We start from the raw sequence: 14,479 nt of genomic DNA, 5'->3' as shown, positions 1-14,479 counted from the left end.
TTGCATGTGTGGAATTTAATGGCACAGTGGAGGCTGCAGGGACCACCTTGAGCAATTGTTTTGAATTCATCCATCTTTACTTTAAAATAAGGTGTGAGTGCTTTCCTTTTTATGCAAGCAACATAGCTAGATGCTTCACAACATAAAGCTGGAGGCATTCTGGGGAGAAACCCTAGAAAAGCTGGACATCTTGTGGGTATCTCCTGCAGAGGAGTCCCTGATCTGGGAGAGCCCCGATGCCACCGGGGCGTTCCTGGTCCCACGCAGGCCGGTGAGGATCACCAGGCATTGCTTTTGGCTTTGCTTCAGCATGGTTATTAGACGCTCCAAAGGCCAGGCTGGTATGAGGGCACCTGGAACTTAAGGTGGCTGAAAATGAAATCCTGCCCTTGCTGTAAAAGTTTTTCCTGGCTTTCAGGTATGGTTTTCCATCACCAGAGTTCACATGTATGCCATAGATACCGCATCTTTTGTAGCCTTTATACCCTGTACCATTATACCCTGTCAACCCACCCTGCTCTCTCCTCTGTGGTGGATACAGACCCCAAACTATGCAGGGATCAGAATGAGACCATACTCACCAATATGCCAGGCTGATGTTTCCTGCAGCCGGGAAATGGGATAGCAGTGACAACGGGGACTTTGCCTTCGCTCCTCCAAGCATCCATACTGAGATGCCTGGATTTCTTTGCATGCCATCTGTCAGTGTCCACTCAGTGGACTCATGATGGTTCGTTTACTATGATCTCGAAGTGCAAAAATCAAGGCGACCACGCCAAGGGGTTATGCTTCAATTAAGCAGCACAATTTTATTGTTTGCCCATAAAGCGGTGTGCGATAGGTAGAAAGACAGAAAGTGAAGAAAAGATAAATTAAAAAGGAAAGAGGATTATAGCTACCACCATGGGTCCAAGGCGTCCCTATGGTCCCAGGTCCAGGCAGCGTCCCGCCGGTCCTTCCAATCATCGTGATCCTTGGTGGGGGAAGATCTCCTTAAAATTCGGTTGCTAAAGAGTCCTCTTTTATGCCAAGCAATACACGTTGCTCCTCCTCTGGCCCATGGATTGTTGTCAGTCTCTGCCTTCTCGAGCAAGGTTATCACGCATGTTCTGGTTCGTCGTAACGACAACACTTGTTATGCGACCTTATCGTAGTCGTTCCTTCCAGTGCTGGGTATCAGGGAGCAGCATAGTACTCCTTGTACTCCTTCAGGGTCACTGGGTCTCAGTGTCCATGAGGACCACATTCCATCTCCAGGTCTCTGTTAACAATGTTGAGACAATATCATTCTCTTTAGACCGACTCTTACACCATCCTCCCATCAAGGAGATGCTTCAGGAGCGGGAGGTGAGGAAGGCCAGCGGTGTATTTTTTATTGGGTGTTTTATTTTTAATTTCCTGGCACACAACCCTTTCTCTATGTCCACATCACAGCTATGGAATTTGTGCTTTCTAATGTATATGCATGCAGTAAATTAAACTCAAATGAATGACCAATTTCCTTACAGCTGAAGCTTCATTAATTACTGTATGTAAATCACATTAGCTGAGATTAGGTTATAATAGCTGTAAAATAGATACCGCCCCTGACAGGGTGGCAAGATTTGGAAGCCCAGGTGACAATCACTTCAGCTGCTTGAAATGAACAGATGAAATGTGATAGTTCTTGCTTCATTTTGCACCCAGCTGTTGGTCCACCCACATCACCCAGCTGTGCAGCTCCACATCAATTCTCTTGGTTGCTCTTTTGCTCCATGTACAAGGCATGTGTGGCAGCTTCCTGTCATGAGGCAATCTGAGCAACCTCATTTCACCTTAAACACCACATGGCAGAAGGGACTGCTGTGTGCAGGTACTTCTTCCTAAAGTTATGAGGATTTACTCCTCGCAGTTAACTTCCTCACATAAGGTTTTATCTTGGTTGTATCTTTTTATGGTTCTCTCCTGATGTAGATTTGTTAGGTGTATTTGATCCCTTTCTTTTTCCTCCTTCATTGCTATCGGGGCCGAATAGTTCATTCAGATGATGAAAAGCTGCCCCATTATATTTTATATTCAAAATAATATTTAATATATAGTATGTACACTAAAAGTTACCGGTGATTTAAAGTACTGAGACTTCTATACACAATTTCTTGGCAAAAACTGCCTTAAAAACATCTGGCCCATCTCTCAGCAAGCTTCTAAGACTCAGAGGTGATTAGGCATGGCAGCTGGGGCCAGACCTCACAGTGGGGTGCAAGCAGACCCTGGGACCTGCTTCTACCCCACCCCATCCCCCCAGAGACCCTCTGTCCCTGGGTCCCAGCGTGGGGGTGTTGGGCTGTTTTGGAAGAGTGAAGAACCTCTGCTGCTGTTGCTGGTTTTGCCTGGTAGCTATGGAAGTCAGGATGATGGCCGCCACAACCTGAAAGATTGTCTCTTTTGGAAAGAGGGTGTTGGTGGTGGATGGCTGGGTCCTGTCTCCCCTCATGTGATGATGTTGTCCTCCCCTGCAGTGACACAGGAGCTGGCTCTGCTGGCACATAGCAGCAGACGGTGCTGCCCTGAGCACTGTGGAAGCAGTGAGACAAGCCAAGTGCTAAAGGGCTGTGAAGGAAGGAGGGCTACAAACATGATGAGGGGACTGGAACATCTCCCTGATGAGGAAAGGCTGCGAGAGCTGGGGTGGTTTAGCCTGGAGAAGAGAAGACTCAGAGGGGATCTTGTCAATGTTGACAAATATCTTAAGCACAACTGTCAAGAGGATGGGGCCAGGTGTGTTTCAGTGGTGCACAGTGACAGGACAAAAGGCAATGGGCACAAACAGCAGCACAGGAGGTTCCATCTGAATGTGAGGAAACACGTCTTTACTGTGAGAGTGAGAGATCCCTGGGACAGGCTGCCCAGAGAGGCTGTGGAGTCTCCTTCTCTGGAGACATTCAAAACCTCCCTGGATGTGATCCTGTGCAACCTGCTCTAGATAAACCTGCTTTAGCAGGGGGTTGGACGAGATGATCTCCAGAGGTCCCTTCCAGCCCTGACCATTCTGTGATTCTGTGAAAAGCAAGAGAGGGATGGGTGGCAAGGCCAGGGAGACTGTCATCATTATGAGCTCAACAGAAGCAGAAAGCTTGTGAGAAATAATCGGGATGAAAACAACTTAGTTTGTCCAGTCCATTGCCTCCTTGCAACATCAACACTGAAGCTGTCCCTGCCCAGTGTGCCTCTAACCTTTTATTCCAAAAGGCTGTCGATGGAGGTGCCTTGAATAGTGCCTGCAAGATGTCACCAGGGTGTCAGAGCCAGGCAGCAGCCGCAGGTCAGCACGAGCTGCCCGCATGCTGCCCAGCCAGCCCAGCCCAGCACAGCATCTTCCACGCTCACTGCTAAAAGCCAATTAAAACAAAAAATAGCAATATTGTTCAAACACCAGCGTCTCTTAAAAGGGAAGCGTGTCCCTCTCGGTCAAATGTGAGCCAGGGAGACGAGCAGGAGTGACAGCAATTAATCACCATGCTGCTTTGAGTCTTTATGTGAGTGCTCAGTGTTAAGTATTACAGCACCACCAACGGAGTCTGACACCAGCCTTTGTAATCCAGGTCTCTGTAGATGCAAGGTTGTAGGCTAGGCAATAATAAAATAATTCAGCTTGTTAGACACGGGCAAGGCTTTTTGGTATGCACACCACGCCAGCCTCAAAGATGGTGGAAGTGTCAAAATCATAAAGGAGGGAAAATACAAGGAAAACCCTAAAATCAATACTTTTATTTAAAAAATATCACCACTAAAATTATATTGGTTTCATTATAACCACAATATGACTTCTGAAGTTTAGCATGTGAGCAAATTAATCAGCTAGATCTGATAACAACTAGGAAGTATGTTTTGGTTCTTTTTTGGGGGGTTTTCCCCCCTTTTTTCTGTTGGTAGCTATTCCACATCTGGAAATAAAATTTGTCCCATCTCTGGCATACAGCAGGGGGCATTTGTAAAGTTTAAATCTCTTTTGCTAGTTCAACTAATTGCTTGCCTGTGACAGGATCCAACAAGACTCTGCAGTTACACGTGAATGAAGGGCAAGAAAGCCTGTCCTGGTATTCTGGATTTCATGGAAGTTTGGGGTGCTTTGGGACTAAACTGTACTAAAGTACTTTCCTCACCCCCCAGTAAAATAAAATCAATGCAGATGTAGATCATCCTCAGAAGCTAACCAAATGATGAAACTTTTATGTATTTTTGATCTCTGCTAGTATTTTTTTTAAAGAAAGTTGGTGCATGGTCAAGGGATGTAGCTGGCATCAGTTTTGTTAGTGAGGCAAACGTGGGTGTAGGCACCACAGCTGCCCGGGTGGCAGGACACTGTACCACCCCGGTGGTAGGACAGCCCTGCTCCTCAGCTCTACCCATGGGTATCGCACCGGCTGGCAGCGTGCTTGGGGCTCCCTGTGTCTCTCACAGCCATCACTGACCTCCAGTGTCTTTATAGAGAGGGGTCTCTCTATTGCCTCTAGCTTGGGGATATGCACGATGTACCCTGGGCAGAAACTGGCCTTTGCAGCCGGTGTTGGATGTGGCATTTTGACACAGTGACAGAGGGACGCCCATCCCATGGACCCATCTGTCAGGTTTTTGGTAAGTGGAGTGCTGCACTTACATTCCTAAATCCATGCTCATCACTGAAGTATCTTTTTTCACCTAAGCCCCCCTTGTCTCCTCCAAGGGAAGAGGCATTTGAGCCCTTGGATTACTATTACTGTTCAACAGGCTCGAAACTGTACCACGGTTTGGCTGCTGGGAGGTTCTGCCCCTCCTTGGTAGTACAAGCAGATGCTGTGTGGGGAAGTTTCTTGACTGAGTTTGTATGCAAACAACATACAGCTCCTAACTGCTGATGGCTATCCAACTCCCTGGCTAATTAAAATCTATAAACTACACTGGCATATGTAATTTAAAAAATAGCTATGCTATAGTATGACTATGACTATGTATGCGTATTGACTAAAAATAGCACTTGCCAAGGGAAAAAAAGAGATAATTACAGTGAATTTGGATAGCAACTGATTTTATTTTTCTCTATTGAATTAAGGAAAAGGAGTATGCAAACATAGCTTATATAGAGACATATATCTTTACTGCTCTTTTAGCTAGGGAGAAAAATTGAAGATACTGGACTTGAACATTTGTATATAAAATTTTATTATATGAAATTGCTATTAATGGCTTTTCCTCTGGCCAGTTTTGCTTGAGGGTGGTGGCTGAGCCTGTCCCAGCTAGTGGCAGGCAGCGCTCCCCTGGCAGGGGTCGGGGGGGGTCGCCTCCCCTCCAGGCGTGCGAGCAAGTGTTCAGTCTGGGGAAGAGAGGCTTTCCGTGTGACATGGCCGTGCGGTGGCTGCCGGGGAGGACCTGCGGTGGAAGCATAGTTTCCTCCTTGCTGTAGTCATTAATGTTTGGAGACCAAATTTTTGGTACTGAATCCCTGGCTGGGAATGGCTTTCTCAGCTCTTCATCTGCCCAGGTGTGATGTGCATCGGCCACTATCACCACCACCCTGCCTAGCACCTCCAGAACTATTTCTTCCAGGATTTCCGTGCTAACATGCTCTCAGGACCACCATATTTTTTTGGGGTGGGAGTAACATCTGCTCTCCTAGGACCAGAGCAGTTTTCCAAGCCTGAAGGAGGAGAGAGGGGAGCTGGAGAGGTTGTGATCCTTCCCTGGGAGCGGAAGAGCCCGCACAAGGCACAGCACCATGGCGGCTGCTGGGGAGAGAGAATAGCTCCGTTTGAAACCTGCCCCTGCCAAACAAACCGCTTGCCATTGCTTCTCTTCTAACCGCATCCACACAGCAAGCCCAGCAGCTCAGGCTTTGTGTCTGTAAGGCAAGGCCAGGCACGCTGGGAAGCAGAGCACAGGCATCTGTGCTGCCCACGTGCTGAATGGGGGCGATTAATGAAATCCAGTGGTACCTTGCACAGGAACAGGGTTTGCTGGCCAGGGTCTCCTGCTGCTGAGCAGGGAGCTGCCGGCTGCTGCCAGGCTGTAGGTGTTTAATTGGTTAAGTGCCTGGGGAGGCCCTGGGATGGAGATGACTGTAAAAACAGCAGAGTAATCCAAGGAACAAAATCCTCACCTGGAGGATTTTGGTTTAATTACTGCTCAGACCCACTTATCTCTACTGCAGAAAGTTAGGCTACTTGAGCCAAGTTATTTGAGGAAGATGCTCAAAATTGGAAATGTTTAGATCACTGCTTCCGTTATCACTTAATTGAGCTATTAATTGAATTTATTATTATAGTATGATATTATAGTTGTTAAAATAGATTCCTTTTATTTGTCTTTCGTGCCGTGGTCCTCCGGGCATGGGAGGGAGATGGGCTGCATCCGCTGCGCAGTCATCCCTGGCTCTGTGCCGGCTGACCCGGGGGGAACACGGTGCTGGTTATGCCTGGAGGCAGTTACAGTATCTGCGGGGGGGTGGGTGGGGACAGGGAATATACTGGTTACATGAAAACCCTCTGTCCTGGTATTATTGTGGTTCTTCCAAGAAAAAAAATAATGTTTTGGTGTGTTGCCTCACAAATAACAGTTCTGGTGTGTACTCAGTGAAGAGTTTCTAATTCAGCCTTTCAATGCCTCACCCCTGTCAGGCACTTCTCATGTAATTAGCAGCAGAAAATCATGCAAAAAACTTATCCTGACTCTTCTTTCATCTTTCTGTGGAACAAGATGCAGTAATTGCCATCCATCTCAGCGTTCCTGGGGCAAGCCCCTCTGCTCAGCATCTGCTGAATGAAGTACTGAACAAAGATGCTGAATGTGAGTGCTGAATGTTCTATGCCATAGCGGTGTGACTGTTCTCCTGGGAAAAGCCTCCAGAGATGCCGGTTTGGGAGCCAGCGGGAGCTCTGTCAGTTGTATAGCAACATCTGCCAGCGCGGGGGCCCAGGGCTGGAGCTGTGTCCCTGTGTGGGCCATTCCACTACTGGTTCTCCCCCTTCACAGGAGGCTTCCCCAGGCTGCTGACAGCACAGGTGAAGCCTCCAGCTGCACCCAGGTGCTGAATGGCGAGGCTGTAACTCCACAGGGTGACATGCACAAGACTGGGAGTGGGGCCAGGGGCTGAAGGGAAGAGTGGGGCTTCTTCCCAAGCAGATGCTGGGTGCACCAGAGGGCAGAAACCCAGCAGCCTGGCTGCTTCAGCTCTGCCCCTGCAGATTGCCATATGCTGGGTCTCAAGGGAGTCTCAGAAAATCTTTGCAGATAAGCAAGTTAGTGTGTTAACACCCTGGCTGGCATCAATGCATCCTCCTTACACTGTACCTGGAGGCACATCACTGTTTTAGTATCACTGCTGATGCTGGACAGTTGGAGATGGTCCATGGTCAGTCACCTCAGTCATATAAAGAAACGTACAAAAAATGACCACGTGTGTAAAGCACCTTAACCTAGTGGGACTGATGAGTAAGGTTTCTTTGTTTCTTAGCTGCAGCAGGTTGCTTTGTGCTCCAGAGTTCTGCCTATGGCTTATTACGCCTTATTCTACCTGTCTGCTTTGGGTGCCAGGGATTTTGCCCAGGCACTTGGCCTTTTGGGTGCAGTTGCTCTTGTTTTTTTGCTTGAATGAAGCTCAGAAGGGAAGGGAGAAGGTGTGATTTCTGCAGCTGAAAGGATTATTTCTTTTATCACTAAGGATGCTGCGTGACTTTATTGCCTTTCTGAGCTCTTTAACACAGCAATAAATGAGCTGTTAAAATATTTTAAAATCAATAAATGTAATAAAGAACCAAGAAAATTACAAAGCCGCTCCTGATGTTTAGTGATTTGGGAAATAATCATGTCCTCAAGCGAGCAGTGAGTTGGGGTGAGGAGGTGGCTGGGTGACCTTGCAGGGGCTGCCGTGCTGGGGGACGGAGGAGGCAGAGCTGGGCTGCAGCCTGTCCCAGGGGCCAAGGGGGTGGCTGGTGGGTGCTGGGCTGGGCAGGGGTTTGGGCAGGATGGGAACCCTGACCTACCACCCCTTGTCCATACAGGCTGCTGCCAAGCTTTTATTTGGGAGTTTCCACTTGCCCTGGGCATGGGCTTAATTTTCAGTTCAGCCTCCTGAGCAAATTGCTGAAGCACATCAGTAAATCTCCCCTGCTTGACTCATAGGTAGCAACGTGCCTAAAGGGAAGGTGATCTCCAGGGCTGGGCTGGGCAGGGGGAGACTGGCAGGTGGTGGGGGCCCCGGCAGCCTGGGCGTTTCTTGCTTGCCTGGGCACTGCCATCCCACCTTGCCCCCTCCGCTGGGCAAGCAGGAAGGAGCTGGAGGGCAAGTGAGGAGCAGTGGCAGCCAGGGCTGGAGTCAGAGCCCCTCTCACTGCTGTTTTCAAAGGTTCATGCATCTAAATGACTTCTCAGCAGCTGTCCTCCCTGGAGACCCCTTTCTTGAAAGATGACACCACTCTTGTAATTAAGGTAATTGTTTAAATTCATTCCCTTAAACCAGACCCCATCATAACTTAACTGACTGTGTCTATGCAAGCATGGAGGGGTTGAAGAGGGTCAGGGTGCGTGTCACAAGATTGATTCAGCACCCAGAAAGATTTATAGGTAAAAATCTTGTTAAACTGAAATGCTTAATAAATATGAAGGGAAAAATCACATACAGGGCATAACCCAGGCAGGCAGCTGCCCTGAAGAGACCCTCTGATGCCTTTTGTGCAGCAGTGACTGACAGGGTGTGTGTCACCCCCACAGTCAGGTCTTTACTGGTAGCAGAAGTGCTTCACGCCCGCCCCGCTTATCTTCTGCCCAAATAGCAGGTAGGGCTGCACACGCCTAGGCTGTTTCGGGATATTTAATTTCCTTCCTCACTTACCCTGAATGCTTTCTGATTTCATGGAACTCTGAAGGTAATTGAATGTAACAGTTTAAAGAATCAAATTATTTAAATTATAGGGTAATGCTTGAAATAAAATGACAATCTGTGGGAGTTTATTAATGGTGGTGGATGGAGAGCGACAGAGCGCTGTGTGCCATCCTGCCCAGTGCGGGGCTGCAGGGCTGGGTGTGCCGAGGAGCCAGCGGCTGGGCAGGAATGATGGTGGGAAGTCAGGATCCAGCACGCTCCTGCATGGGTGGCAACCTTCCAGGATGCTCGTCCCTCTCCGGGAGAGCCCTGGCCGTGGCTGGGTTTGTCATCCATCCGAAACCGTCTGGGCAGTTCAGCAAGAGCCGGTGGGTCAGTCCCTCTCTGAGGGTGGTTCAGGGCTTCTATGAGAGGGTGACAGAAATTACCATAGGGATCAGTGCTGGTCCCCTATCTGTTCCCCATTGACCCACGGATGGCAATGGGCATCTGTGAACCCAACAATGTCACTGTCTAAAAGGAAAGAGAAACCCACAGCAGACAGCAGGGCAGGGCTTTGGTGTGGCTGCCGGTATTTTGGATGTGACTTCAGGTGGCCAAGGGTAAAATTTATGTACATGGCACAGAAAAATACCCAGCTAGTCTGGAGGCAGGCAAGCAAAGCCCTTGCATCCAGGAGACCAGGTGAGCTAGGAGTTAATCCAGCACTGAAAAATCCATGTCCAAACCCTGTGTGTCTGGTTGCCTCACTGGTCATTAAATCCCAGGTCTTGTGCCCCTCACTGTGCCACAGCCTGCCCCAAAAGCTTCGCTGACATGTTGGGGTCTGTTCCTGCTCAGAGGGAGCTGAGGACAAGCAACAGAGGGAAGGGTTGAAAAAGAATCAGTACAAAATAGGTGACAGACAAATATCAGGACACTGATGAAAAGAGCAGAGGGGGATGGAGGACAAAACGAAGAAGATTTGTATTTAAAAAAAATAATTTGGAGGCTGATGGTGGCCCATGGCTCAAATAGTCAGGTAAGCAGCAACAGGAGGCAGGAGATGTCAGTTGTGCTCCTTGCTCTGATGCCACCTGCCTCTCTATGCAATGATCCTTACTATTTCTCTGCAGTTTCTTCATTTGCAAATCCTATGCCTACAGAGGAAAGTGTTCTAGCATTTTTGAGGCTAGCTGGCACCCAGGGCCTCAAGTAAACAAGACCTTTGCTTTTTTCCCCCCAACATTATCACCTTTTTAATTTCTATTTCAAAGTGAAATGAATGATTACATTGTTCAACCATTTTTCTATTGTTCGGTGGGCAGATTTACCAGGACAGTAATTTAAAGCTCCTCGACCTCCTCCTTCCACCCGCCCCGCTGCCGTGCAGTCAGGTACATCTCTCTGCAGGTGGGACAGTGGTGTGGGCAAGCCTTGGGCTGGAAGGGCCAGCCTTGGGTTGAAGCCACTAACAGGCAACCGCAGCTGCCTACCCGGATCCTGATGCTTGTTTGAGAGTGCCACGGGCATGCAAACACGCTGTTTCCCTGAACTGTCCTGGGCAAAACCTTCCCTTTGACTTCACCTCTGGTTCACACCCCTTTGCCCCTTGCCCCTCTCTTGTGGAGCCCAGGGTCTGGAAATGAGCCTTGCATTTGACTTCATAGCAGATGCAAATGCTTCGAACCATTACCTGTCACTATCTCATTCTCCCTTGCTTTTGGCTGTAAGTTAAGCTGCCCTCCAGACCAGCTGTAAGTTTTAAATAAAAATTCAAGACTCTAAATTCAAGGCTGTGAATTAAACCCTGCAAAGAGCATAGTCCAAAGAGGTCTGCAGTCCTTAACAGATCAAATCAAATCAAGCAATCCTTAGCTTGCTCCCAAAGCAGTGGGGATTTAGCTGCTTTGGGGCCTGCAAAATTATGCATGGCATTAACAACAACGGCAACAAAAGAGAATAATTTCCAGTCCCCTCCCAACACTTTGCTCTTGTGTTGCATTGTATTAATATCATATTTTTTTGCAAGGAACCACAGCTGATGCTTTCGTGCTGTGCTGTTGTGCCAGCCCGCCCATGCTAGATGACATCGGTAACGTGGTGTGACACAACCAACGGCACCGGGTGTGACAAGCCACAGCAGCAATGCATTTTGCTGCTGAGGCAATGTGAAATGACAGGGGTGGCTAAGACTCATGCTCAAAATTTTAAACAGCTTAAAAGGGAAGCGAGGCTTTTTAAAAGATTCTGTCATGATTTTTCTTAATCATTAACACTTTTCCCTGTTTATCCTATTAGGGAACTTAAAACAGGAATTTGCACAGTGCTCCAGTTCCCTCCATTTTATGCCAGTATGGGAATCCATGACTGCTGGCCCACTAACCTTGATTTTATCAAAAAAAAACCCAAACCAAACCCAGAAAGAGAGAGAGAAGAAGGAAAAACGAGGATTACAGGTCTTTGCCAGGATGAAGGCTGGGCTGAGGAGCACTTGTACTTCCTTACCCAGCGTGTCTGCAAGTACCACAGAAGACAGAAAAGAGTTGTTCCATTTCCATGCTGATAATACATTCTTTCACACCTGCAATGTCTGTCAAGCTTATAGCAATGCAAGCAAAAAAAGGATTAAAAAAATGCCACCTTGTTTCTCCTGGATCTACCAAACTTCAATTTTTTTTTCTTTAAATGTATGAAGTTCTTCTCTAGCCATGATTGTAAGAAAGAATTAAACAACCTGACCATCCTCCTGACCTTATTGTGCTTGCAAGGGACTGATGGTGTGAGCTTGAGGATCTCACCTCCTCCCTGTTGCCATGGAAGGGCACCCACAAAGACCCCGCTCCTGGTATGAATGGTCCAGGATCTGGGGTCTCTTGCTTTTCCTTTTCTTCCTCAGTAAATAGGAAACAGGCTTAATGCTCATCTCATCTTCTGTGGTGACAAGTCGAAAGTAACTCCCCTGAAGCCCGTCAAGACAAGCTAGCATAAAACCAGTGTGCAGAGACCACAAAATGGGCAGAACTCTCAGACTGCCCATCTGATGAGACATTCACAGGACTGGAAAGAAAGATAGGCGAGGAGCACCTTTTGGCGTGCAATAAATACTGAGTAACAATGTATGTGAGCATGTGAAGTGGGCAGCGGGGAGCTGTGCAACACTCACAAACAACTGTGACAGCCCCCTTTGCTGGGATAATTTGATCTAGCACAGTCAATGGAGCATGGCAGAATTATTGTGATTGTTATTTATTATAAGCATTGCAGATTTATTTTTTTTTTTGGAGGTATGAGCTGCTAGTGCTGTGCTAAATAAGGGAAGACCTGATGCCTTTGGTGATGAGTGACTGGAAATGAGGTGAAAAGTCGCTCCCGCATCCTGCCCAAATGCCTTGGTATGGCTGCGAAAGCTGGTATTTCTACATATTATGGATATCATTGCCTGGCCATACCTGTAAAATTACCCACGCAGCTGACTCTGTGTGTTTGTGTGCAGGGGTGTGTATGTGCACGAGTGAGCAATGCTGTACATGCACAGCTAGTGTTGCCGGCAAAAACATCCCAAGCGCTATTCCCCTGATTTCCATGTAAATTATCCAAAACAAAGTGACTGGTCCTTCCCATCTGTGGCATCACGTAAGCTCAGCATCGGCCAGGCTGGGACAAAGGGCTGATGCTACAGTCCGGTTTCCATGGAAACAGAGGAGGGGTAGTGAATCCAGAAATGTTGCGAACACCCCTTCTTCTTGTTGCAGCCCAATGAACGGTATTGCGAAAGATACTGCTTTTGGGGGGGTGGGGAGAAGAGTCCAAACGTCTTTACCTTTCAGCTTGTGGAGTTCCTGAAATAAAAAGAAATGGCAATTTTTTTTCTCAGTGTAGCTGCGAAGAGAAAGGAAACCTGACGCGCAGGCCTCGTTTTCTGCGGGTAAAATGTGTGTGTTCTTTAAAAGGCAGTGGTTGGCTGCTTTTCCGGACATGATGTGGTTGAAGCTGTCATCGTAATGGAAATTCATTGCTGTAGCTATGGTAAATCGAGTTTTCTGCCTGTGCTGAATGCATTAGTCTAATGAGATGTTTGCAGCTGGAGAGCTGAGCTGCTGGAGACTTACACTGTGCTAAAAGACAGGGAGAAGATGGCTTTTGCCGGGGTCTGTGTGACTGTGCTGAAAGTCCTCTGCCCTTTGGGTCCCAATGCCTGGGCTGTCTAAAGACACTGCTCAGTCTTTTAACCTAAGCAATAGGTAAGGGGAAAGCATGCTTCTTCTTCTCTGCCTGATGTTTGTCATTGAGCCTTGTCGGAGCAGTTCTCATTCTGCTTGTCTGTACGGTAACTTTACAGCTCCTCGGTTGGAGCCTCTCTTCACCAAAGCACACCCTTCCTTAGCCCCGGGAGCACTTTGTGTGAGGAGAGGGGCAGCAGGTCCGTGTGCGTCGCCGGCTCGTGCTGCGCGGCAGTGGGAGCGTGCATGGGGGTGGGGGGGTGTGCACTAGTTGGTGAAGACTTCTGACTACAGAGCACTCTGCATGCAGAGCGGCTTCGGGCTTTTCCGAACCTGAATCTAAGTGGGGGTATTTTTGCTACCAGGTAAATGCCTCTTCCATTTAAAAAGCAACTTATTCTGCAAGATACGTAGTGGGCAGTATTCATACCACAGATTTGGGGGTTTAGTATAGTTCATAGAGCAATGAGTTTAGTTATAATCTCTTTATACCTTCATACCAGATGCTAAGTTGAATTTTTGTCCTTAACTGAAAACTGAAGGCAGTGATACTTTTTATATGCTGGGCTTTTCCTTCGAGACTACCAGGCATCTAGCTTACGAGAGATGCTGAGCAGCATACTTTAGCAGAGATGTTTATGTCTGTCTTTTCAGGTGTTGGAAAGGTAACTTTGAGAGAGGACAGAGCATGGGGGTGAAACATATGCGCGTGCCCGGCTAGCCCTGCCCGTCCCCCCTTAGCTCCCCAAGCCTCCGCTGCTGCCCCAGCCCGCAGCCCACTGCTCGCCGACGGAGGGTGAAGCCCGGTGTGGTTCAGTGAGTAATTCCGCCTGTGAGGTCTGGGTGCCGTTTCCCTTTCCATAGCTGGTGAATGACTGTGAGCATTGGTGTCTTTGCCTCGGGTTCAACTCACAGGAGCAGTCTGGCAGAAAGAAGTTGCTTTTGGTTTTGGTGCATGTGAGGCTTGTGGCAAGAATATAAAGTTAGTCTGGCGAGCTGCAGAAGGAAAGTTGTTTGAATTCTCTGCTTGGAGGGGGATTTCTGTTTAATTCTGGGTTGATTTCAAGAGGCTTCTGAAGACATTTTGCTCAAGGATAGACCAAGGGCTTTTCAAATTGAATAAAAGCACAATGGAAAATGTGAAGCACGTAAAGGGGGGTTAAGCAGCAAATACTTGGAAAGTATGGGTATGCTGTTATTTGTGGGAGAGGGCTGGAGTCTCAAGAGTGTCTTTGTGCTACAAGAGTACTTACAACCTCCTCCAGCACACTGTAAAGCTAAGCACACCAGGCTCAATCAGATGGTGGTGTAAATCAGCATAACTTCCTTGGCTCCAGCCTCATTTGACACCAGCTGAGGATATGGCTTGGAGATTTCCAAGTTCAGGGTTTGTGATTTTATTTAGATGAGGTGTTTCCTAATCCTCTCTGACTGCGGGTGACTT

At 47.9% G+C, this 14,479-nt stretch overlaps 1 protein-coding gene across 1 annotated transcript in view; it reads left to right on the top strand.

Annotated features, from left to right (window-relative positions):
• The first annotated feature begins 12,910 nt into the window (after positions 1–12,910).
• SCML4 (Scm polycomb group protein like 4) overlaps positions 12,911–14,479 on the top strand; it is an 84,143-nt gene continuing 82,574 nt past the window's right edge. The window contains exons 1-2 of the mRNA XM_005244031.3: positions 12,911–13,056; positions 13,690–13,851. The gene's annotated coding sequence lies outside the window, so the exon portion shown is untranslated. The remainder of the gene's footprint in view (positions 13,057–13,689; positions 13,852–14,479) is intronic.

The sequence above is a fragment of the Falco peregrinus genome, chromosome 7 (assembly GCF_023634155.1).
Source record: "Falco peregrinus isolate bFalPer1 chromosome 7, bFalPer1.pri, whole genome shotgun sequence".
NCBI classification, from domain to species: Eukaryota; Metazoa; Chordata; class Aves; order Falconiformes; family Falconidae; genus Falco; species Falco peregrinus.
Note: the sequence above shows the minus strand (reverse complement) of the source record. Positions and strands in the feature narration are given on the sequence as shown.